A 26,647-nucleotide genomic window follows, 5' to 3' on the forward strand; every position below is an offset into this window, starting at 1 on the left:
GTACAAATCAGGGCGAATCACGGCAAAATGGCTCATATGAGTGAACCACAGAAACATCCAGCCAACGTTGGGAGGGACACGTGGACGGGCAGCAGTGAACAATCTAGCTGCAGTGGTTTCATGCACAAGTGTGCATGAAACGGCAGCAGCCGGAACACAGTGCGAACAGCTGCAGCATGTGTAACAACATTGCGCAGCTGCTGTGGAAAAAAAAAAATACATGACACCCACAGGATACGAACGTGCAATTTACAAAACCTCAGATTGCCAGCCAGAAACTTTACCATTGCACTACCATCACTGTCCTATAAGTGCATAAAATGCCTGAAATCAAGAAGGAGATAAACGTATTAAAAAAATAAAACCACACACCATAAAAAACAATGCATTTTATTGAATCCCTCTTATTGAGCGAACAATACAAGTATGAACTGTCTGTTCCTTTGTAGATGACCCATGGTCACAGACATACAGTCATGAAATGACATGAATGGATCAGTGTGCTATTATCATGTCCACATCTGCTGGCCCGGTGTGTCCAGCCGGCCCCGACACGCATGTCCTGTGGACGGTGCGCCACAGGACAAACACCGCATCATGTGGAACAGAGCTCACATAGGTGACGTGACATTCAGATAACCTGCTGCGTTTTATGATCTGACCATCAGTTTCACCTGGGACAGCGGGTCATTGTGCATGCTGTGCGCTTGCGCGCTGCAGCCCGTCGCAACAGCGATATATGTTTTTATGTATGTCCACATGGGGACAGTAAGCAGACACATGCACGTCACAGTGGACAGTTCATGTCCGTCCAAACACGGTTCATGTTCCCCAGCTGGGACGTCCAAAACCAGAGATCTCAACAGCAGCTGCTGTCGGTGGACACACTCCCTGTCAGTTCAGCACACACACCAATGTGTCACTCTCTGTTATGTGGTCAATATTTTTTAGTTATTTGATATGTAATTGTGTATGTAGGTAGTGTAGTACTTATTAATATATCTATCCTGGCTGTAGTCTCTGTGTTTGTACTGTGACACGTCATGTGCACTGGACCATCATTTGTGTCTCTGGTCAGCTGCTGGGAGGTGCCTCCCCGTGATGTGTGTACTCTGACCTGGCTGTCTGGCCCCACGTGTTCATGTCTGTACATACATATGAGCATTTTATGCAAGTGTATGTGTGTGTGTGTGTGTGTGTGGGGGGGGGGGGGGGGGGGGGTGGGGGGTGGGGTGCGAAACACACATATGCCACATGTGTTTCGGGGGTTGCAGAGGGGGGGTGCAACACATGCGCCCATGTGCGAGATACATGCACCACCTGTGTGTTGCTTTTTGCAACGCCACACTCGTGGGGGCACTCATGATTATCTGCTGACTGTTTTCGTACTGACAGCACAAATAGCCTGCTAGCAGATGTGGTCATGAATGAGACGAGTGAACTGCTTCTCATTCATGTCATTTCATGACTGTATGTCTGTGACCATGGGTCATTTACAGAGGAACAGACGGATCATATTTGTATTGCTCGCTTGATAATTGCTGTGTTTTTATATGGTGTGTGATTTAATTTTTTTTTGTAATACTTCCATGTCCTTCCTGATATGAGGCAGATTCCCGCAGCTTTCAAAGAACAGCTCTGTAGCTCAGTGGTACAGGGTCTGATTGGCAAGCAGAGCTTTTGGACATCGCAAGTTCGCGTCCAGTGGGTCGTATGTTTTTTGTTTGTTTTTTCAACATAAGCAGTGCGATGTGGTCCCACAGGTACCGGCTGTTTTTTTATATTTCCTCGACATAAGCGGCACGATGTGCCACAGCTGGCACTGTGTGTTCCTGCCCGAAAGACACCAGCACGTGCACGAACTCTCGCACCAGAATGGGCCATAGATCTTTAAACAGTTTTGTTGGTATGGGATCAAATAAGCAGGTTGTGCTTTTTGTAGATGTCACAAGCTTCGGCAGTGCACCTAGTGAGATATCATCAAAATCTGTAAATCTAGGTAACACCTCAGTGGTAGCATCCACCTCCATAGCAGGATGCGGTGGTTGGACCAAGGCATGCTGAGATATGCTTAACCTAATATCTTCAATTTTCTTCTTGAAATAGTCCAAGAAGTCCTGTCCTGAAAAGGGGGAGTGAATAACAGGTGGCCGTCCATGAATGTGAAATGCTACCGTGTGAAACAAATGCTTTGAGTTATGCTTGTTTTTATTGATCAAATCAGAATAATAGGCTCGCTTTGTGGCCAATAGTGCATGCTTATATTCTAAGATAGCATCACGCCACGCAAGGTGGAACACCTCTAATTTGGAATGGAAATGTGTAGGTCGACTACCCAGAGTGCAGGTCGAATGACACAACACAGCACATAACATGAAAAAATAAAAACAGCACAAAATAAAAAAGAGAAGAATAAAAAGAACACTCCACAGTGCCGGCAGAATGCAGAATGCCCCTCCAATGTCATACGCGCCACCCAAGGTTTGGGTGGAAGGCAGGGCGAGTGCTGTGGTCTGCTCTATTGAAGACCTGCCCTGTCACACTGCTGTGTGTCGAATGACATCCAACACACGAACTGATTACATGTAAACCAGGCTCCCCTGACCATTGCGTCACTAGATGCATGTGTGATTGGATTATTACAGACATCTGGACGCACTGGACCTCATTTATACGAATGTTCCCAGTGCGTACTGGGCAGAGCCCTGCCCTCACCTCGGATACTCAGATCACATCTCTGTTATGCTGATTCCAGCATACAGACCGCTCGTCAGACGCTCAAAACCGGTTCTGAAGCAGGTAAGAACCTGGTCATCAGGAGCCATCTCTGCTCTCCAGGACTGCTTTGAGCACACTGAATGGCAAATGCTTAGGGAGGCTGCAACCTACAGTAACACCATAGACTTGGAGGAGTACACTTCATCTGTGACCGGCTACATCAGCAAGTGCATAGACGATGTGACTGTTTCCAAGACCATCATCGCACGTCCCAATCAGAAGCTGTGGATGACTGCAGAGGTGCATGCTCTGCTGAAGGCTAGAGACTCTGCCTTCAAAGCAGGAGACAAGGCAGCTCTAAAAAAGCAAGGGCCAAACTGTCCCAGGCCATCAGAGAGGCAAAACGCGCACACGGTCAGAGCATCCACAGCCACTTCAGAGACAGCGGGGACACACGGCGCATGTGGCAGGTCATCCAGGCCATCACCAACTACAAGGAAACACCACCTGCCTGTGACAGTGATGCCTCCCTTCCAGATGCGCTGAATGACTTCTACGCTCGGTTCGAGACACAGAACAGTGTGGCAGCGAGGAAGACCACCCCTCCTCCTGACGACCAGGTGTTGTGCCTTAGAGCAGCTGACGTGAGGAAAACTCTACGCAGAGTTGACCCACAGAAAGCTGCTGGACCAGACAACATTCCTGGTAGAGTGCTCAGGGAATGTGCAGACCAGCTAACAGATGTCTGCACTGACATCTTCAACATCTCCCTGTGCAGTGCCACCATCCCAACGTGTCTCAAGGCAACCACCATCATACCTGTGCCAAAGAAGTCTTCAGTGTCCTGCCTCAATGACTACCGTCCCGTCGCACTCACATCCATCATCATGATGAAGTGCTTCGAGAGGCTTGTCATGAGGCACAACCCTGCTGACTCCTTCACCAAACCCTCTGCAGTTTGCGTACCATCCCAACCGCTCATCATTCCCCAGCACCTGATCAGGAAGCTGAACCTACTGGGCCTGAACACTTCCCTCTGTAACTGGATCCTGGACTTCCTGACTGGGAGACCTCAGTCAGTGCGGATCGGTCATAACACCTCCAGCACCACCATGCTGAGTACTGGGGCAACCCAGGGCTGTGTGCTCAGTCCACTGCTGTTCACTTTGCTGACTCATGACTGTGCAGCAATGCACAGCTCGAACTAGATCATCAAGTTTGCAGATGATATGACTGTGGTGGGTCTCATCAGCAAGAATGATGAGTCAGCATACAGAGAGGAAGTGCTACGGTTAATGGACTGGTGCAGAACCAACAACCTGTCTCTGAACGTAGACAAGACCAAAGAGGAACCATTGAGAGCATCCTGAGCAGCTGTATCACTGCCTGCTTTGGGAACTGCACCGTATCGGATCACAAGTCCCTGCAGCGAGTAGTGAGGATGGCTGAGAAGTCTCTCTTCCCACCATCACAGACATTTACACCACACGCTGCATCCGCAAAGCAACCAGTATTGTGGATGATCACACACACCCCTCACACTCACTCTTCACCCTCCTACCATCTGGAAAAAGGTACCAAAGCATCCGGGCCTTCACGTCCAGACTGTGCAACAGCTTCTTTCCCCAAATAATCAGACTCCTCAACAATCAGAGTCTGGTCTGAACAGTCACACATATTTCAGTGACTGGACTGAACACACACGCGCACACACACACGCACACACACAATCTCATCTTTTAAGAGTGTAATGTTTATGGTCAATAACTGCTGCTATGCTTTTCATTTTATAAAAAAAATGGTTACAACTGCACTTTACTGCTTACCTGTATTTATTATGGTTTATCATGATAAACCATAATAATATGAGGTCTGTTAGAAAACTATCCGACCTTTTTATTTTTTTAAAAAACTATATGGATTTGAATCATGTGCGCTTGCATCAGCCAAGCTTGAACCTTCGTGCGCATGCGTGAGTTTTTTCACGCCTGTTGGTTGCGTCATTCGCCTGTGGACAGGTTTTGAGTGAGCACTGGTCCACACCCCTCGTCAGATTTTCATTGTCAGGAAAATGGCTGAGCGATTGGAGCAGCGCTGAATCAAATTTTTTCAGAAACTGTGAGAGACAGCCAGGTGGAAACGTCCGGAAGATTCAGACGGCTTCCGGTGAAGATACTCTGGGCGTCACACAGATTAAGGATCATTACAACCGGATTAAAGATGGCCCACAGCGGCGCAGGGCGTGCCGCGCTCACAGCGGCCATCAACAGGCTGAAACGACCAGATCATTTCCAAAGTGAAGGCTGTGTTGATCCGGGATGTCATCTGACTTCCAGAGAAATTGTGGAAGAGTTGGACATCAGCACTTTTGCGGCACATTCCACTGTTACAGGAGATTTTGTAATGAAAGATGTGCGGAGGAATTCGCGCGTCGAGACGGAGCCGCTAATGGCGCACAACAAAAAGCACGTCTGTGTTGGAAGTCTCACAGGACAAGTTGTGACATGCCCAGCTGTTACACAATTTCTCAGATACTCACTCGACTGAAAAGCCACTGAAAGCCGTCTGAATCTTCCGAATGGTTTCCAACACGGACGTGCTTTTTGTTGTGCGCCATGAGCGGCTCCGTCCCAATGCGCGAAGTCCTCTGCACGTCTTTCATTACAAAATCTCCTGTAACAGTGGAATGTGCTGCAAAAGCACTGATGTACACCTCTTCCACAATTTCTGTGAAAGTCAGACGATGTCCCGGATCAACATAGCCTTCACTTTGGAAATGATCTGGTCGTTTCAGCCTGTCGATGGCCGCTCAGAGCACAGCGCGCCCTGCGCTGCTGTGGGCTGTCTTTAATCCGGTTGTAATGATCCTTAATCTGTGTGACGCCCAGAGTATCTTCACTGAAAGCCGTCTGAATCTTCCGAAAGGTTTCCACCTGGCTGTCTCTCACAGTTTCTGGAAAAATTTGATTCAGCTCAGCCATTTTCCTGACAATGAAAATCCGACGAGGGGTGTGGACCAGTGCTCACTCAAAGCCTGGCCACAGGCGAATGACGCAACCGACAGGCATGAAAAAACTCACGCATGTGCACGAAGGTTCAAGCTTGGCTGATGCAAGCGCACATGATTCAAATCCATATTGTTGTGAAAGTGACGTGACACGGACCCACAACAGGGGGCGGTAATGAACGGACAATGGATAAGCCAAAAGTAACAATTTAATGTTGTGAATCGCACAACGACGTACAGACAATAACAATATGGTGGACTGTCAATCATACACCAGGTGACGTGTGGGCAGACTCGACGATAGAAGACGCCTGGCGAGAGAAGAGCTGGATCCCCACACAGCTTCCACCACCAACGGAGCTGAAGAACACCGGAGCCGCCAAGCCCTGCGCCCCAGTTGGCCGCTGTCTTCAGCAGTCAGACCCGGTACTGCTGGCAGAAAACAGAGACAGTCCTGATGAGTGTGAGTTCGCACATTCAGTACTCCCACAGTGTGTTCAGTAAAGGAGGGAGAACCTCCACCTCCAATCACACACTCGTGCAGCTCCTGTTTAACCACTTATCTTGGTTTGGGGTGTGAGGCGAAGCCGTCGCTGATCACACCAAACGCCAATCCCACAGATAAGGCAGAACACCACAGGATAACGGCTGCAAAAGAAGTTCAGGTTATCACTCAATGATTTGAGTCAGCAGAGAAAGTTACCTGAATGGTAGCTGATTTCTCGGCGGGGAGGTGGAGTTGCAGTCCGGCCTTTATGGTGGTGGTGATGAGTAGTGGATGAGTGACAGCTGGTACGGATGATGAGTGATAGCTGTCACTCCTGGTTGCTCCGACGCCCTCTCATGCTTGAAGCCCGCACTTCAAGCAGGGCGCCATCTTGTGGTGGTGGGCCAGCAGTACCTCCTCTTCAGCGGCCCACACAACACATACAGTTTGTTTTTAAAAAATAAAAAGGTCGGATAGTTTTCTAACAGACCTCATATTCTTTGTAGCACCTTTGGTCCTGGAGGAACGTTGTTTTGTGTCACTGTGTATATGGTTGAAATGACAATAAACTACTTGAACTTGAACTTGATCTGATCACCGATGTGTACACTCACAGCCATCATTACCAGTAATAGCCACCAGTTGTGGCGCAATGCAGTGAACCTATGTACAGGGGACCCTATAACACACAGCAGTCCATATACTGGATAAAATACTAGCGGTAAAGCAGGCCCTGACTATACGCATCATGGGGATGCGCTCATGTGCGGTGCCTGTGATCATGGTGTAACGTCCAGAATGTGCATGGTATGATAGATCCATTGTCAGTCCACCTCGTGTGTCAGAGGATGTATCTGTAATATCATGTTAACATGGCTGTTAGAACCATCCAGACAGCTGCACTGCATGTCAACACATTACGGAGATGCGCTGACTCGCTGTGACACACGGTGTATTCGGTATTGCACAATGTTCACATCTAGTGCACATAATGATTGTGTGCCACAGACTGCACATTACAATATTTCCTTTGCGCGCACCGAACAGGATGCATGGGGGGGGGTCCGGCTCATCGGGGGCACAACTGGGACATGCCGGCAGGATTTGGCGTGCCTGATCCTTTTCAAGGTTCCCGCAATTGCGATCAGAATGCTCTGAATGCAGCACAAATGCAGTACAACTGGCTTTCAACCATTTGAATAGTCCCCAGTACGAATGCAGCAAGACAGTGGTGTGCATGTTCTCTACATTTGTGCTGGCTGTGTGAATTCAGCAGATTTTGTTAAGTGCCACATGAATGCTGTATGAGGATTTTGATTGCACCCTGAACTGCACAAATGTCATTCGAATGTCCATTCGTATGACATTCATGCTCATTCCTGCTCTGGTTTGATGGGGAGGACGGTGGAGACATTCGGTCAGGATTCCACGTGCTCTAACAATTCGTACAGTCCCTCAGATGCAATTTGAATGCCAAGAATTGCCACATTTGTACGGCAGTCAAAATGCAGTACGATGGCAACTCAACCACCGTTCGAATGTTTTTCAACATGGGCGCAGCATGGCTGTAGAGTGCATGTGCTCTGGCTGCATGAATGTCCCGGATGCTGCAGCTCGAATTTGCATGACTATCATTCAAATCCTCATTTGTACAGCATTTGGGCTCATTCGTGCTCTAGTGTGACAGGGGTATAATAGGAATAGCACAGACAGGGATTTCAAGTTTGGTTTGAACCCACAACCCTCTGGTTATGAGGGAAGAGTGTTGCTCCTTTTTATAGGCAAGACACAGACATGGTTAAAATGACACCTTTAGGGAAGTAAATTACTGTTGCGCGTTGGCTCAAGACTGATATGATCAACTTTGGTTAATAACTCCTGCACTTTGCAAGGTTCAACATCAAGACTGTTAAAATACCACTTTTAAAATTAAAATAAACTCTGAAAATTTGACTGAAATTTTAACATGCCAATTTTCGCTCTGGCTGGCAAAATGTTGGTTGAAAATTGTTTCTTTAAATTTTGTGTAACGTTAACATACGCAGTGAAAAACATAAACCTTCTCAGCAGACAGAACAATAAAATCCAGTGTAACAAATATCTTTTCAGCATGTAGTGCATCACTAATCTTTTCAATTGTGCACAGCTCAGCCTGACCAGCTTTCTGACATTCCTGAAGAGTCAGAGATTGAGCCATTTCATCCAAACATTGCATTAAACACTGTCGTCTTTCTCAAAATGTTACAAAACAGAATACATGCAAGAGTCCAGCTCACAATCTCTGGCTAATCACATGAACCCTCCATCCTCCCAAACCTTTGAACAGACGAATCAAATATGCTTCTTGTCCCTTGTGTGCTCTAATCCTTCTTAGTGAGGACGTATGAAACGTGCCACCTGCTTACAGTCACACGGTGTGAGGCCTGTCTGCACTCATGACATCACACCGCCATTAATCTCATACAGAAATGCATAGCTTCATCTTAGTGTCACTGCTGAATATGACCTCATGCCTGATGTCAACACACACACACACACACACACACACACACACACACACACACACACACACACACACACACACACACACACACACACACACACACACACACACACACACACACACATTCACTATTGATTGCTAAACTCAATCATTGGAATTGGCCCACAGGTCAGGATTAACAAACACTGACTCAAAATATCATTAACAAGTTGAACTGATGATATTTTGTCTAATTTGGCTATACGTTAGGTGGAGGGAGAAACACTACAGAATTTTGCATTTTTCTAGCATAATAGAAATATAAAAAAAATTAACTGAATTAAACCCAGTTGGCCCTTTACGCAGTCTATATTCACATAAAGCATGTAAGAGTTACTTGTATTAGTAAGGTGATGGTGACATCATTTCAAACTATATGTGTTTTGCTGCCACAAAACAATGTCTCAAAACAAGCAAACAAGATTAAACTTTTTCAACTACCAGCATGTAACTCAAAACGGCAACATTAACCACATAAGATACCAATTTATATAGCAATTTATATAACCTGGTACTGCGCCCTGGTAAAGAATGTTGAAGGTGCGCTGGCACATTGCTATTCAGATGAATGCAAATGTTTCTGGCAAGGCCATAAATAAGTGCACCCAATAGAGGCAAGCAATCAAGACATTAACAACAACAACTGTCATAGCAGTTAGTAACAGCTATGACGGTTGGAGTAACACTTATTGCAGCCACTTCTGTAAAGACTGTTCACTGGCCATCATGCTTGAACCATGTATGTCAGGTGTAGCTGTAAGAGTTGGCCTTTGATGTGGACCACATATGCAAATTCCTGAATGAATGGAAGCACACTGAGTCACAGGAAGATCCTTGCCTACAGCACTTTTGAAGGTAAGATAAAAACTGTTCAGTCTTACTTTAACTGGAATGGTGTCTGTCTGAATGTTCTGGCAGACATGGTGTGAGAGTGAGGTTTATTGCAGTGTTGTTGTAATGTGTTTTGTGTCAAAGCACATCACATGTCTTAATTATGTACTTTCTGTGGTCTATATTTTCATTTCAAACCATGTTTAAAGTCCAGTGCCCTGTAAAAACTGTTGTCCTTCCCTTTGTCTACCTGAGTGCCAGATAGCTCCAGCCATGGCCAGCCCTGGGGAAAACGAAAAGTATTGAAACAAGCCATACAAACCAGAGTTATTATTTTGTATTTTTCCATAAGGTATTATTTTTAATTTAGCCTTTATTTAACAAGGTTAGACCCATTGAGATTGAGATCTCTTTTACAAGGGACACCTGGACAATTTAAAGTTTCCAATCCACTTACTTTTATTTTGTTAAGTTTTGTTTTCAGTTCAGCTGCATTGATGCACTAGTTGGTAGCTTGGCACTGTGTGGAGCCAAGAGGACAGCCTGTGGCTGTACTACTTGGGAGGAGACACATTATAAGAAGCTGGGCCATCACTTTATCTGTTGCTCTGTCTTGTGCCATTGTTGCATACCAGACTGGTACCAGACAGCATACACAATGTGTCTTACTTTATTTTCACAGACTGCATTGTTATTGTATTGTCAGTACCTCTTGAAATAAATAATCTCTGCAAGAATGTGGATTTGGCAGCTATGTTATTTTTAAGACAGGCTACCGTGTAAACTAAAATAAAAGTACAATGCAGATTGTGTTATCTGTGAAGTGAGCTGTTGGTGATTTCATTGCAGCTGGGTGAAAGCAACCTGTGTGTGTGTGTGTGTGTGTGTGTGTGTGTGTGTGTGTGTGTGTGTGTGTGTGTGTGTGTGTGTGTGTGTGTGTGTGTGTGTGTGTGTGTGTGTTATAACCACAAATGTTAGCACATAGCACACAGTACCATTATGAGAATGTCCAGACGTTCTTGTGTCGTAGGGCTGCATTCAATATTGCTTGTAATTGGCACTAATCTACTGTATAATAATATAGCACTTTAGACTGCTGCTGTATTGAACTGGGCCTGATTTCCTCATTTTTGGAATCTGGAAGGCAATTGGGACCAAAAATGTGCAGTGGGAGACCAACATTATTTGTTGCATTTAATAAAGCAGATTCCTGTCTTGTGGTTACAGACTGAAGACTTTGTGGAAAAAGTAGAGCAGTCATGTCCCAATGCATCTGTATATTTCCTTTAGTATATTTTTGCAGCAGCCAGCTCACTATAACATTGGTTATTTCAACAAGGGTGAAGTTGTCATGCTGCATTATCATCCAGACAGAATCTGCACCTAGTGCATTCAGCAGTAGCAGGAATCGGTCATTAAATTTGCAACCATCCTGCAGAGCTCTGCAGTCTGCTGACCGGATATGAGATGCTGTTTAACACACATATAGCGTACGCAGAGGCCCATTTAAAATGATGTCAGTGACATTTAACTCCATTATACTTTTATCTTTGAGGGGCAGAGTGTAGGAAGTGCCCATTCAGTATAGGAGGGGACCTAGCTGAGACATGTATGCACATCATTTAGGAGAGGATAACTCAACTGTTCTAGACTAATATTACACAAAATGAACAATTTGGGATATGTGCCAAAATCTCTGTCTGGGACGAACAGCCGAAAATGACCATGTCATTTTTCGTCCCCAGTGATATGTTGTGAAAGTGTAGGAACACGGACCCACAACAGGGGGCGCAATGAACGGACAATGGAGGAAGATAAATAACAAGGTTTACTATTGTGAAACAAGCACAATAAGTACAACAATCACAATTTGGGGTCGAATTTGCTGGTGTCGTGTGGGCAGGCTCGAAGGTAGGAGACACCCGTCTCAGTCGAACCGGAACCACCCCGATCTCCTCTGCCACCGAACCCTGGAAATACTGGAACCGCCAAGTCCCGAATTCCCAGGTGGCCACTGCCTCCGCTCGTCGGATCCGGTACTGCTGGCAGGAGAGAGCAACAACACACAGGTGTGATGCGACAGCACCCAGTAACGGAGAGGGGAGAAGCCGCCTCCACCTCTTGTCAATGCACAACAGGAAGGTGAGTACTTCTCCAAGCAATATAGCTTCTAGCAGTCAACAATCCTGAAAAGGTTTAACAAATGATTAGCTGGTTAATCAGAATAAGAATGCAGAGATACTACCTCAGTCTTAGGCGATATCTCGGCACTGAGGTGGAGACGCCGTCCTCCTGATATACCTTGGTGCCGAGTAGAAACAGCTGTGTCCAATAATGGGTGACAGCTGTCACCCTGGCTGCTCATCTCAGGTGGCGACGCCCTCTGGTGCCTGGAGCCCGCACTCCAGGCAGGGCGCCCTCTGGTGGTGGTGGGCCAGCAGTACCTCCTCTTCAGCGGCCCACACAACATGATACTTCAAATACAGGTGTATTTTTTCAGAGCTGCATTGAATGCAGACAGACTGTGAGCTGGTGCTGCCAACTCACATGTGCCAGCAACTGCTTTCTTCATTCGACAGTATTCACCAACAATTGGATGCTGTTGTGCATGCTCCGACTATAAACTATGACTTACAATGTGTGGCCCAGTTGCCTACTATAATGTCACCCTGACAGTTCAATTGGATCTATGCCAACTGCTTCATATAGCACGAGACTGTCCCCTATCACTTGCTTTTACTCATTGTTTGTGCCTGATCAGCACCTATTACTTTAGCATGCTCACTATGGTCAGGTCACGATCTATTCCAACATCATAACTTTTTTGAACATGTACAAAACCTTGACAATAGGTTTTAATGGTCTGCAGTACCAGTATTACCACAGATTACTCACAATAGCATGCACTGATAGTGACACAGATGTATGAATCAGACTCTAGTGTGCAGACAACAGGCGCAGCTTAGTAAAAATGATAAGTGATTTATTTGACAAAAGCAGAATAGTCCTTGAAGGCCAGCAGGTCTGGAGGCTCAGGGTGGGCAAATGGGAGCTGAGGCTGGGCGCGGCCATCTGAGAAAGCACAGGAGACAAAAAAAGTTTAAATCAGTCTCTAAAAGGTTCTGCAAAAAAGAGATTCATCTATGAACGAGTGCCAAGTGTACTACAGGATGATAGTCAACAAACTGGCGAAGAGTGAAAGAATGAACCGGTCTTTTAAAATGCTCAGGAGTGGATCATTTATTGCAGGTGTGAGATGTCAAAACAGACACACACACACACACACACACACACACACACACACAGGGGGGAACACGGCAGAAAAGTTAAAATCCTAACATCAATACGGCATCTGATTCAATCCACTCACCAATGAGAGATCTGCTTTAGTTACCACAATAACTAGGTTTAAGCTTAACTTACCTCCCTTTCTGAAACAGACGTGTTATCCCTCTTTATCGTGTTTGATTAACCCCCTTTCTGAAACAGAAAACTCAGTTTCCTCATTTTAGGATTAACAAAGTCAGAGCTTTCACTAAATCTGCTTTCTGAAACAGAAGAGGCCAGAAGAGTTTACCAAAAATAATTCAGTTTTAAAGGTAAGTGGTTGTCACGCAAGTCTTATATTTTAATTACCTTTTTGTAATTGATGTTTCAAATCCTTTCCTTATTTTTGCAGCATCTTAGCTGAATGGCTGCACTTTCTTGCCTGAAATCTCAGGCACGAAAGCGCAGCCATTCAGTATTCTGCACAGTTGTATAAACATAAAATGTATTACAGGTGTTTATTTATATGTAGCTTTTATGTCAGATATTCATAATTACTCACCCCGTTATCGTTTGAGCCACCGTGGTGATATTTGCCATTCTGATGCCAGATTTTCAGCTAAACGTTGACTTAGTTTACAGCTCTTTGTTCATCTATTGTAAACAACGGATGTTTTGTTGTCATTTGAAGAGCCCTTCCCCCTTCTATACCTTTTGTCTCTGTTTTAGAAGCCTTCAGTTGGAGCCTGGCTGGCCTGCCCCCTCTTTTGCCTCAAAGCTGGCTGCAGATGAAAAATTTATGGCTTGAAAAAACCTCACATTCCATTTGAAGTGCTGTTGTTCCTGTGATGTGGTCCCCGCTGATAGCGACTGTGTCTGGGTGTGCGTTCGACCAACACTTTGTCTTGTGGTGGGAGTAAAAATTGGGGAGAAAAAAACAGTTTTTTTCCCTGGCTTTGCAGTCCATCAGTGTTGTTAAAAATGAAATAGAATTTTATTTTTAATTTGACTCTTATATGAGGCCACTGTCCTCAAGCACAGAGGCCTCACACCTTAATGCAGAAATAGGGTCATTTTTTCACAGGGGGATGTCACTTAACAATTTAATAAATTACAGCGGGTTATGTTGCTCTGCTACAGTTAGACCTGATCAATAGAACAACGGTACCAGTAAACAGTATTTAGGACCTTGTCTGGAATATTTACACATTTGACATCACTTGCATACCTTTTTCACTCTACAATATGTGACATAACTCATGAAAATGAGCATACATATAATACAAATAATGTTACCAAACACATTCCTATAACACTAGGAACAAAAATGAAACATATTTTTTAATGTTCTAGAACAAAAACATTTATCTGAAATAATGATAACCAGGAAATAATGTTATTTGTATTAATTTCAATTTATTCAATTTGTAGAGCGGCAACTCACAACAGCGTCGCCCCAAGGTGTTTCACACAAAACAACCCAAAAACAAATGAAAATGAATTAAAAGATTAAAAAGCACAATTAAAAAACACAATTAAAAAAGTAAAAGAAATATTAAATATTAAAAGAAATAAAAAACATAATAACAACAATTAAAAAGCATAATGGCAAATATGCTAACTAAATAAGAGGGAGAATAGATGCATCTTCAGTCTGGCTTTAAAAGTGTCCACAGAATCTGACAGCTTTATAGACGATGGAAGACTATTCCACAGAAAGGGGGCGCGATAAGAGAAAGCTATTTGCCACGCAGAGTGTTTATTCATCAAAGGAACACAAAATAATACTGCATCCTGCGAGCACAAGGCCCGGGCCAGAACGTAGGGTTTTACTAAGTCAGCCAGGTAGGAAGGTGCCAGTCTGTGAACAATTTTATAGGCTAGTAGGAGAACCTTAAAATCTGCTCTCACAGAGACAGGCAGAATGGGAGTAATGTGGTCAAATTTTCTGCTTTGTGTCAAAGTCTGGCAGCAGCATTTTGAAGCAGATGGAGATCCCTAATGCTGGACTGCTGTAACCCTGAAAATAGGACATTGCAATAATCCAATCTAGAAGAAACAAAAGCATGACAAACTCTAGCATTACAAATTCTATTTTTTTTTTGCCGACAGCCACTTGGTGCTGAGTTTACTCCCCGTTTCCCTCTTAATGCATGTCTTTGAATGGCGGATAGAACGTAGCCAGCAGCAGGTGACTAAAATATGGTGTAGCTTCCCTGTTTCCAACCAGAGCCGGAGACATATCCTGTCATGTCTGTGTCTACATACCTTATGCATGATGCTCTTAAATATCATCTTCATAAATATTTGTTGGACAAGCTATGATGGTGAGAGCTAGGACTGTATTGACTTTAGGGGGATTCACTGGAGCACCTCATCCACATCAACACTCCGATTAGAGAGCGAGGCCAGACACAGATAAACTTTTGTGGGTCTTTAATGTGAAGCAGAGATCCACTTTACAGCTTACAGCTCAGTTGTTGGTACGTTTTGAATGCCCACTGACTCTCTGAACAATGTTGTGTGGATAAATTGTCTATAACATCTGTAACATCTGCACAATAGCGTCTGTACGGTCTGGTATCTGAAATAAAGAAATAAAATACACATGAGCTAGCTCAGTAACAGGTTAACATGAACATCTCTTAGCTTAGCCACGAAATGAGGAACATGCAAAGAAATGTCTTAGCATTAGCAAACGAATTAGCGCCAAATCGCCGCTTCATTTACATATTAAAGAACTCAATAGCATTCGTATACAACTCATTTAACCAACCTTCATCACAAACGCAGACCGAGTGAAAATAGAATGATGTAATCTGCCACGAACGGCTCAATACTACCGGCCTAAGGACCCCTTAGCTGCCCATGAGAGCGCCTGAAGGAAAAACACCAATAAAACAGTCCTGAACCGTCCCAACTAAGGCAGTAATAAGGGAATTTATAACAGCCGCCCCCAGAATAGCTTAACGATTATGTAAAACTATTAAATTCCTGGTGGTGCTGCCGAAGTCCCTGGACTGGTCCCATCGTCCTCTGGAATGGCAGGCAGCTGGACCAGACCTGCCACCGGCCGCAGGTAGGTCCTCTCTCCGACACGAACCTCAGCCGACCGAACCCGACCATCTGGACTCTCGATCACCCTGACGACCCTCCCGATGGGCCACTGCGCTCTTGGAAACTGGGGATCAACGATCATGGTGACTGTGCCCCCCACAAGGTCATCGGTGGGCCGTCGCCACTTCTGCCGGACTTGGAGGGAAGGAAGGTAGTGTCTCAGGAACTGCGCCCAGAAGTGGTCCACCATCATCTGACAGTGGCGCCAGCGTCTTCTTGTGAGGGTGTCAGGAGCGTAGGACACTCGGGGTAGGGAGGAATCCCGCCGTCCCATCAACAGCATGTTGGGCGTCACTGGATCCAAGTCAGCGATGTTTGACGTGACGTAGCCCAAGGGCTTGGCATTAAGGATGCCCTCGACTTCAATCAGAAGGGTGAGAAGGACGTCTTTATGGAGGGACTGTACACCAACGGCGACTTGGAGAGCTTTCTTGACTGACTGTATTTCATGCTCCCAAGCTCCACCAAAGTGAGGTGCTGCCGGTGGGTTGAACTGGAACTTGATCTGGTTCTTGGAGGTCTCTCCTGTAGCTCTGGGACCATAGCTGCAAACGCCTCCTTGAGCTCTTTCTCGGCGCCTTGGAAATTGGTCCCTTGATCTGAGAGTATCTCTGCGGGGGTTCCTCTTCGTGCTATGAACCTTCTTAGTGCTAGTAGGAAGGCGTCGGTGTCCAGGCCTGCCAGCAGGTCGAGGTGGACACAACATGTTGTGAGGCATTTGAAGATCACTCCCCATCGCTTTTCGTTCCGGCGGCCAGCTTTGATAACATAAGGACCGAAACAGTCCACCCCGGTGGAGTAGAATGGGGGCTTCAGGAGTCTCAGGCGTGCCGGGGGAAGGTCTGCCATCAAGGGGACTGAAGGCTTTCCTCTCCATTTGGTGCACTCTGGGCAGGTCCTCTGATACCTTTTTATGGCCTGACGTCCTCTTATGATCCAATACTGCCGCCTGAGTTCTGCAAAGACTCTTTCAGGGCCTGGGTGGAGCAGTTGAGTGTCGGTGTCTCTGATGAGGAGTGCTGTGACAGCATGACGAGGTTCAAGCACGACAGGGGTGGAATCTCGATTGGGCCAGACTCCAAGTGTCTGAGTCGACCTCCAACTCGGATAAGTCCTGATTCTTGAGCCATCTCGGGAGTGAGTGAGCTCAGCTTGCTGCTCGGGGGTACAGGCTTTCCAGCTTTGAGGCACTTGACTTCTTCGGGAAAGGTCTCCGCCTGGCAGGACTTTAGCACATGGATCTCAGCATGGTGGAGATCAGGAGGAGGTGATGATGACACAGCAGCCGCCCCATGAAGCCTCTGGCATGTAGCTTTCAGCAGGTCTGCCCATCTCACGAACTGTGCGATGTCAGGTAGTGAATCTGGAGGGCGTGCTTGAGTGAGGCCACAGAAAATGGTCTGTTTGACCTCCGAGGGGTCTGCTGGATGGACAGAGTCTGGAGCTGAAGGCCATTGGTGCATAGGAGATCGGAGGAATGCCGGACCCTGGATCCACCGGTTTGGAGTAGATAGCTCGGCCAGGGTCTTGCCTCTTGCCTCTTGTTAGTTGTCCCCAGGGGTTGTTCGTTGTGTCAACATACCGCCAGGTGTGTGAGGCATTTCTGAGACTCTTGTGCCATCGAAGGCCTTGAATCTGCAGGACTCTGATGTCAGCCAGGTCAGGACCATAGTTGAATCAGTCCACAGGTAAGTTTCTGTGATGTTTAGAGCGAGCTCTCGATGAATGAGGGAGGACAGCTGAGCTCCTGTTAGCACTGCACAGAGCTCTAAACGTGGCATTGACTGTTGGTGCTTTGGGGCTACTCTTGATCTTGCCATGATGAAGGAGACATGAACTGCATTCCCTAGCTGTGGTGGCAAGATAGGCGACTGAGCCATATGCCTGTTCCGAGGCATCGCAGAAAACGTGAAGAGTATACTCTGTGGTTTCTGTAGCCACTTCTAGTGGGGCATATGTTCGAGGGATAGACACATTTGCCAATTCAGGAAGCTCTCTCTCCCAGCTTGACCATGCCTCGATGATCTCTGGTGGGAGGTTAGGGTCGTCCCAGCCCCACAGTTTTCTGCACGAGGACTTTAGCACTTGTTGTGTAGGGGATTATGATCCCAAGCGGGTCGTTTTGCCGTGCGAGCACTTTGTAGACATGGCGCATGGTCAGTGTTCGACTCTCAGGAGCTTTGGCTCGGAAACCAAGTTGGTCGGTTGGACAGTGCCATCGTAGGCCCAGCGCTGGCTCTTGGGGATCAGGGCATTTCTCGGCTAGCCACTGCTCTGCACTCTCGGACTGGGCTGTAGGGGGTAGATGAGCCACGACATCTGGAATGTTACTCGCCCATTGCCGGATCTCGAACCCACCTGAAGCAAGGAACTGCCGTAGTTTGTCAATGAGAAGTTTTGCTGACTCGGGCGTTGAAAGACTCTGCAGGCAGTTGTCGACATAGAAGCACTGTTCAATGGACTGCAGGATGTCTTCATTACCTTCAACATGGTCTTTAGCGTGTCTCTGAAGGGCGAATGTGGCACAATAGGGGCTGCTGGTTGTCTCAAATGGCAGGACGCACCACTGGTAGATCTCAAGCGGTTGTTCAAGCTGCAGGTTTCTCCAGACAAATCTTAGCATTGGCTGGTCATCGGGCAGGAGGCAAACCTGGTGGAACATTGCTCTGATATCTCCGCTGATGGCCACTGCGTACTGCCGGAATCGTAGGAGGACACCGATGAGGGATGGACCAAGAGTGGGACCTGCTAGGAGCTGTTGATTGAGTGAGAGGCCATTGTGCACAAATGAGCAGTCCCACACAAGCCGGAACTTGTCATTATGGTGAACAAGGTGATGGGGTATGAACCAAGACTCACTGGATGCCTTTAACTCGTCTTCACTGAGCTTAACAACGCAGCCTCCACTGATGAGCTTCTGGATCTCGGTCTCGTACTGTTTTGCTAAAGCTGGGTCTCTTTAGTCGCCTCTCTGTGCTACGAAGAAGTGGCAGGACTGCTTCAGGTGTGGCCCTGAGTGGTGGTGCACCTTTGATACGAAGTAATGGTGTGGCGTAGCGGAGTGCATCACCCACCTTGACTCATTCAGTACGTGTCTCAAGGATGTTGATGGCCTCTTGGTCTAGACGGGACCAGACAGCTACCCTTTCATTCCGGAATAGGAGGACATCTAGCTGCCAGAGATGTTCAACATGTCCATAGAGGTCATCTGATGCTGGCGTGAGGGAGGTAAGGTAACAGGAAACAGCAGTAGACATCATACTGTCTGGACCTTGAAGCGCCAAACTGAGGCTTGTGTGGATAGCGGTTGGGCTGTGGGCTGTGTGCAATCTGCGCCAATTAATAGTAGTGGTTGCACTTCACTAAAATCTGGTAGTGGGAGGCCCTGTAGATGGCGGTAGCATTTCTGTAGTACAGCTACGGGGTACGACTGCTCTGCTAGTGCTAGTTGGCTTGCTGTGTAAGCGTCTTGGATAAGGTGGCGCTTCTTTGGGTGTGCTAATGGGGCAACATAGAAAGAAACAGACTCACCAGCAAGATGGGCAATGTCTTGGCGGATGGTGCGTAGAGTGAGTGTCTCTGCTTTACCTCTGAGGCCCAGGCGTTGAGCTGCTGGTAGTATTATTGTCTGTTCAGCCCCATCGTCCAGTATGGCGTAGGTCCTCAGTGACTTGCGGCCATGACTTATCACAATGGGAACCACCTTGAGATACACTTTTCCTCCTTGCTTGAAGTTACTGAGTGTGGCTTGGTCACGTGGAGTGATGAGGTAGACGCGTGAGTCTGACTTGGCAACATTGTGTAGAACCCTCAGATGAATCTCTTGGCACTCGCTGCATGGTTTCTTTAAGGTGCAGGCCTCAGGCTGATGGTTGGTCCTGCCACAGTTACGACAGCGCTTACTTTGTTCAAGCCATTTCCTGACGTCATCTGGAGAACGCTGTATGATGTCAGTGCATTGGGACAGATAGTGTTCTGTGCTCTTACAGAAGAGACATAACTTCTTGGACCTTTGCGACTTGGTTTCAGAGTTGGCTGCCTCCGCAGTATGGTTGTTATCAGCTTTGGGCTTGTCAGAGCCGTGATAAACAGACACAGACTGTACTCGGGGCTTGGAGGCTGGAGTGTGTCTTTCTCTCCTCGAGACATGAGGCTCTTCAGGACGGTGCCACTGCGCCATTTTTGCTGAGAGTCTTTGCGCTTCTGCCTTTACTTTGAGCCAATTAGCGAGGTCTCTAAGGTTGTAAGTGTTGAGTCGACTTGTGTTGAGACGGCCTTGTACTTGGAGGTGCTGTACAAAACTGTCTCTCATGTGCTTTGGCAGCTTACTAAGCAGTCTGTCTACATGGCCAATTGATGTTATTTCTGTCCCGTTCAGCCCCTCTAGTGACGTGAGCATTCCCATTAGCAGGTCCACACTGAGGGCAAAGCTTTGGAAGCCTTTGGTGTCTCCAGGTCTAACATCAGGTGCGTTCAGGATTGCAGCAATCTCACTTTGTGCGAGCTGATGTGGTTGTCCATACTGGCGCTGTAATGCCTCCATAGCAGCCGTGTAGGGTTGAGCATAATGTCTGCAGGACTGAGCAATTAGCTTAGCTTCATCTAGGACCAGGTGCTCCATGAGTACACGATACTTGTAGTGCTCTGACAGCTCTGTGTGGGGGCCAAGCAGGTGATCTAGCGCCATCTTGAGGTCAGTAAATTCTCTCTCGCTGTCATGGACCAGCTTAGGCAGTTCAGGAACATGAACGGGCTGCTTCGGCGCCTGGAAACTGTATGGAGACTGCAGTATAGTGTACTGTGGCTGGAGTGTATTGCATACCTGAGGTGCTGGACTTGGCATTATGGGTCCCAGTTGGTAAACAGGCTGCGCTGCGGGCGGAAGCTGTGGCTGGAGCACAGGTTGTAGAGGTGGGCCTGGCTGGTAGCTGTATGGTTGGAACATGGGCTGTGTCGTGGTAGCCTGTGGGGGCCAAGTAGGCGATGAAGTAATAGCTGATGGGGGCTGGTAGACAGGTTGTGGGGCTGCTGCGGGAGTGCCGGGAGGCTGGTATTGTAACGTAGAGCTGCTTACTAGAGCCATAGGTTGAAGCACAGGGTGTGGTGCTGGTGGAGGCGGGGTTTGACATGTTGGAGTCAGTACAGTTGGGGAGGGCTGGTATATTGGATACGTTTGAGCTGCAGAACTGGGCTGGTATTGGGCTGAAATAGGTGTGACCGTGCTACTATGCAGGACGTTTGTAGCCGTAGTTGCAGGACTCATTATTTGATAGGCAGGTTGGTATGACATAGATGGTGTTGGCTATAGCATGCTCATTGTTGTAGAGCGTGGTTGCTTGGGAACTGCTCCAAACTGTGCTGTATATGTTAATGTTGCTGGAAGAGACTGGATGAGAATGTAATTTTGGCCCTGGTGGGGGCTCGAGGGTAATTTGATGTTGTAACATGAGACCACGTTACTGTGCTTATGGCGGCGGGCAGTGATTGCACTTGGCTGCATGCTGACTGGTTGTGTACATGCCCAGGCTCTATCATCTGGTAGGAGGCTTGGTTTGGTTGCACTAGTCGTGACGCTGGATAATTAGGCTCACTGTCTGGTATCTGAAATAAGAAATGAAATACACATGAGCTAGTTCAATAACAGGTTAACATGAACATTGCTTAGCTTAGCTTAGTTTAGCCATGAAATGAGGAACATGCAAAGAAACGTCTAGCATTAGCACACAAATTAGCGCCAAATCGCCACTTCATTTACATATTAAAGAACTCATTAGCATTCGTAATACAACTTATTTAACCAACCTTCATCACAAACGCAGACAGAGTGAAAGTAGAATGATGTAATCTGCCGCGAACGGCCCAATACTACCGGCCTAAGGACCCCTTAGCTGCCCATGTGAGTGCCTGAAGGAAAAAACACAATAAAACATCCTGAACCGTCCCAACTAAGGCAGTAACAAGGGAATTTATAACAAGCTAACCTGTAAAGAGAAATAATGTTGAAAATAGTTAGCTAGCTCCAGTTAGCCTAATCAATGGGCCCAGAATAGCCTAGCTTGTTAACAGCGGCCTTAGCAACAGACCATAGAGTAAAATATAGTCCATATCATTTTTATAATGTCTGTAAGATAAATATTATTTCACACAGTCTTACATGGAATATTACTAATCTGGGTTTGTTTTGGTTCTAGCCTGTTTTGTGTAACGGAGGCCAGCAGGTGTCGCTGTGCAGATGTAGTTAGTAAACCTCACTCCCAACAGCTCAAAAGGATTCTCTGGTCACAAGGCCAGAGCCCTGGGTTTTAGCCTTCTGGTTAGAGAGTCCGACTCCCATGCCGGAGATCGCGAGTTCGCGTCCCGACGGGAGCGAATGGGCGGAGTCATAACAACACAACACAGAGTGCAGCCGCTACAATGGTGCCGTGTACCCGGATGGGAGTGAGTTTAGGGGGGTGAGTGTAACGGAGGCCAGCAGGTGTCACTGTGCAGATGTAGTTAGTAAACCTCACTCCCAACAGCTCAAAAGGATTCTTTGGTCACAAGGCCAGAGCCTTGGGTTTTAGCCTACTGGTTAGAGAGTCTGACTCCCATGCCGGAGATCGCAAGTTCGCGTCCCGAGGGGAGCGAATGGGCGGAGTCAACACAACGCAGAGTGCAGCCGCTACATTTGGAACAATAATTTTAAGTTTGAACCCAAAACCTGAAATATTAAAATATTGACTCTGGCTCAGAAGGAACTGATGACAACCCCTCTGATTTGAAACCCTGAAAATAACTGCACAACCTTTACACCAGTGTTCATATTGTCATTATATTTTACTTTAAATCTAATTTGTCAGTGGTTCTTTTTTTAAGTTCAAAGATGGCTCACAAAATAATCAAACCTCTTTTGGATTAAAAAAGGCTTTCCAAAACAAATGGAATGGAAAAAAAACCCTAAATTATCTGAATCATTACTTTGCTGGAAAACAAGCTTTTATTTTATTAATTGTGGATAACTGAGGGTACTGTGATTATGTGCATGGCAGCAAACTATTTCTCACACACAGTCCTCACACAATTATAAATGGCAGTGAAATGTGTTGGCGGGGAAAGATTTCCTGCACACTGACAATAACAGCCTCTGATCCAGGACTGAAGACAGGGGTGTAATCCACTAACATGTATCTATCACATCTGAAAACAATTTCACACATACATTTCATGGGCTGTGAAAAAATAAACAGCAGAAATAATGCAATAACTGCATATGTTAAATATTAAGGTGAGGATGAGTAACACCGTCTTCAGTAATTATGGCATTACTATTCACAACCACGTTCCTATTATCGAGACAATGTTAATCCTGTTATTTTGATGGGTAGGTGGAGATTTTTCTTTTTTTTTCACTTCACTCTAGAGAGCAAATGTAAATGTAAAATGGGACTTCATCGGGATCAGAAGTGTAAAATATTCTACATGTACGTGGAGATGTAAGTCATTAAAGATTTGTTATAAGGAGCCTAAATAAAGCATTTAGACAAAGATTTATCAAAAAGTGTAACATCTATAGCTTTCGATCATGCTTTAGTTTTTATTTACTCTTTTATTAATAATAACTTAATATTTTGTTTTAAAAAGTGCATTATTCCTCAGTAACCTGTCGGTGGTTGGTAGAGCCAAATATTTTAGGAAGGAATAATAGCAAGAAAGACATGAACTAATAAGTCAGTGCAGTTGTCCTTGCTACTGATCACCAAAATGTGAGGGGCCAAAAAATTTACTCAGCAAATTTTCAGCAAGACATTGAAGCCTTACTATAAGTAGTTTGTTAAAACAGTTTTTGTTTTTTTTAAATACCATTTCCAGTAAAACATATTCACAATTTCTTTGAGAATTTCTATTCTTGAGTGTGCCTTCACAGGCAGATCACTCTATGTGTCCTTAGACAAGACACTTCACCTGCACTGTCTCAGTCCATCAAGCTGGAAATGATTACTAGCCCTGTCTGGAGAAGTAACCTGTGTTGGACTGGCATGTGGTTCAGGGAGAGTTGTACCTTCTCAGCAATTCATGCTGTGGAAACCAGAGATAAGCCAGTGGGCCTCAGGCCCAAATAGGACTTACTACTGCTACTTCCTTCATCATCTACATCTTCTTCTCCTTCACAATAAGGGCCCATCCATACTATGACGCAAAGTGGCTGATGCTAGCCAACATAGCAGATTCTCAAAAGTTCAAATTTCCTTTCTTCAATGCAGGTTCAGCAGGGGGAAACACTGTAATTGACATTTGGCGATGGTCCACGAACTTACTATAGGAGGTAGTTCAACTACTGCCGTTGGATGGCGGGTGCATTGGTAGTGCACCTCGCGAAGCATAGTAGGTAGTTTGGTAGAACTAATTGGTGACTCAATGGTTGAGACGTCATGTGACGTAGCTTAAATGAACTTGATGTAACTCAGATTGCATCACTTGCTACTGGTGCATCCTCGAGACAGGTTCTACACTTCTTTCACATTTCTTATATTTCCACACATTTGTCATGCTGAAGTTATCCAGAGGAGGTGGTGCATCTAGTCAAGGCTCCGATGGCGTAATAGTAGCAGATCTCAACTCTTGCTATCTTTAGCATGAACATTGAAGATTGTAAGCATGTTGAAAAATTCGGGGGCACCAGCACAAACATCCCCTTTGCCTGAATGACGCTCGATTTAGCTCCTGCGCAGTCTGATGAACATCAGCGCTGGTTGATGTTATCAACTTATCACTCTCCATTATCAATGCCACGCTAGTCATCAAACTGTGAATGCACCTTAAAAGAAAATGCAGTGAGAACAGATTGTATTTATAACACAATGTAAAAGAACAAAACAAACAAAAAGCTTCTCTGTATAACAGCATGAGAAGAGAGTTTGGGTTTGAGTTTACATCATTTCTGTCTTATTTATGGTACAAAGAACATGAAAAATATCAGTACGACGTCGCATAAACACCAAATGTTGAAAAGCGAAAGCAAAAGTATGAAAAAATTTTTCTCTTCAAAGACCTTGGCAAAGCCTGCTCTCATACATCAAGTCACTCTGGTCCTCTAAGCAACAGGTAATGCACACTGTGCTGTACATGCAACAGCTTTTCATTCTGTGGATTCAGGCCAATTTAAAGTCACATCTCACAGCAGCCTCAGCTCCTCGGTTCTATTCAAAGCTCTAGGGCATGTCACACTTGTCACCAGAGTAATTAGACACGAACAAAAAAGCAAAATTCATCTTCAGAAATAGGTTTTGTGCTGCACCTCATGAAACCATATTCTCCTGCACAACCTGTGTTTCTTGGAACAGGTTGAAGCTGCAATCACAAACAGTTAGTCCTTCACAAGCTGACGCTGAACAAGTTCTTATCAGGTTTTTAGAATTTAAACATTCACTGTTCGAGGCAAACACTATAATAATATAATAATAATATAAAACTGTTTAACATGCTGGGCCAGCGGTAAAGTGAATCCATGACTGTAGGTTGTCCTCCATCTGCGCATAACATATACTGTATATACAGTGGAGTAAAAAGTATTTATTCAATCCCTGATTGTGCAAGTTCTCCTACTTAGAAAGATGAGAGATGTCTGTAATTTTCAACATAGGTACACTTCAGCTATGAGAGACAAAATAAAAATAAAAAAATCCATGTCTATGTATCTATATCTGTCTATCTGTCTGTCTGTTTTCTATATACCTCTTTTCTCCTGCCAAAGATAACGACATCACTAAACACCTCTCTCCAGCAAACTCATGACTCCATAAGGTCTTACCAGGCATTTTTCATCTCAAAGACTGAGGACACAGAGACTTGAAATTCCCTAAAAACAATTGCATTGCTCGAGGTTATTTTTCAAGGAATTATATAATAAGCAACAGTCCTGTATGCATACAGTGCATCTGGAAAGTATTCACAGCACTTCACTTTTTCCGTGATTTGTTATGTTACAGCCTTATTCTAAAATGGAATACCCCCCCCCCCCCACACCAAAGTTCTACTCAGAACACCCCATAATGACAACATGAAAAAAGTTTTTTGAATTTTTGCAAATTTATTTAAACTACAAAAACTAAGAAATAATCTATGTTATAATAGCCAAGTGGCTATTATAAGCCATGTGCGTATATGCGTGTGTGTGCATGCGTGCGTGCACGTTGTGCACATATGGCTTTGATCATGGAGAAACTGAGGAGAACTGACATTTGGACATTTGGTATGCTTTTGTATTTTGGGACAAGGAGAACAATGCAAAAAAAGAAAGTTGATAGAACAAATATTTTTGGAGAAATCAGGGACATTAGACAACAACAGTGAACAATGGATATTATGCTGCCAAGCACCATGGGAGTTTGAGGTTTGGGGGTTTTAAAGTTGTTATTGTGGTTCATGTTAGTTTAACAGCATTGTTAGCATTATTGATTCATTGTGTGTTTGAAGCTCAATTTGTGTCATCAGTTTAGTTAATTGTCATGTTGCCGTTACCATGAGCGAGATGTGTACTGTGTTTGATGCAATATCTCTGTTTATGGGTGTGTAAAAATAAAAGCACCTGCTTGTGACAGAATGCAGAAAACCTCTCTGTGTATGTATGCATGCATGCATGCATGTGTGCATGTGTATAACTTCCATCACGGACAAAATGGAGAGAGCTGGCATTTGCCAT

The sequence above is a fragment of the Thalassophryne amazonica genome, chromosome 8, assembly GCF_902500255.1.
Source record: "Thalassophryne amazonica chromosome 8, fThaAma1.1, whole genome shotgun sequence".
NCBI classification, from domain to species: domain Eukaryota; kingdom Metazoa; phylum Chordata; class Actinopteri; order Batrachoidiformes; family Batrachoididae; genus Thalassophryne; species Thalassophryne amazonica.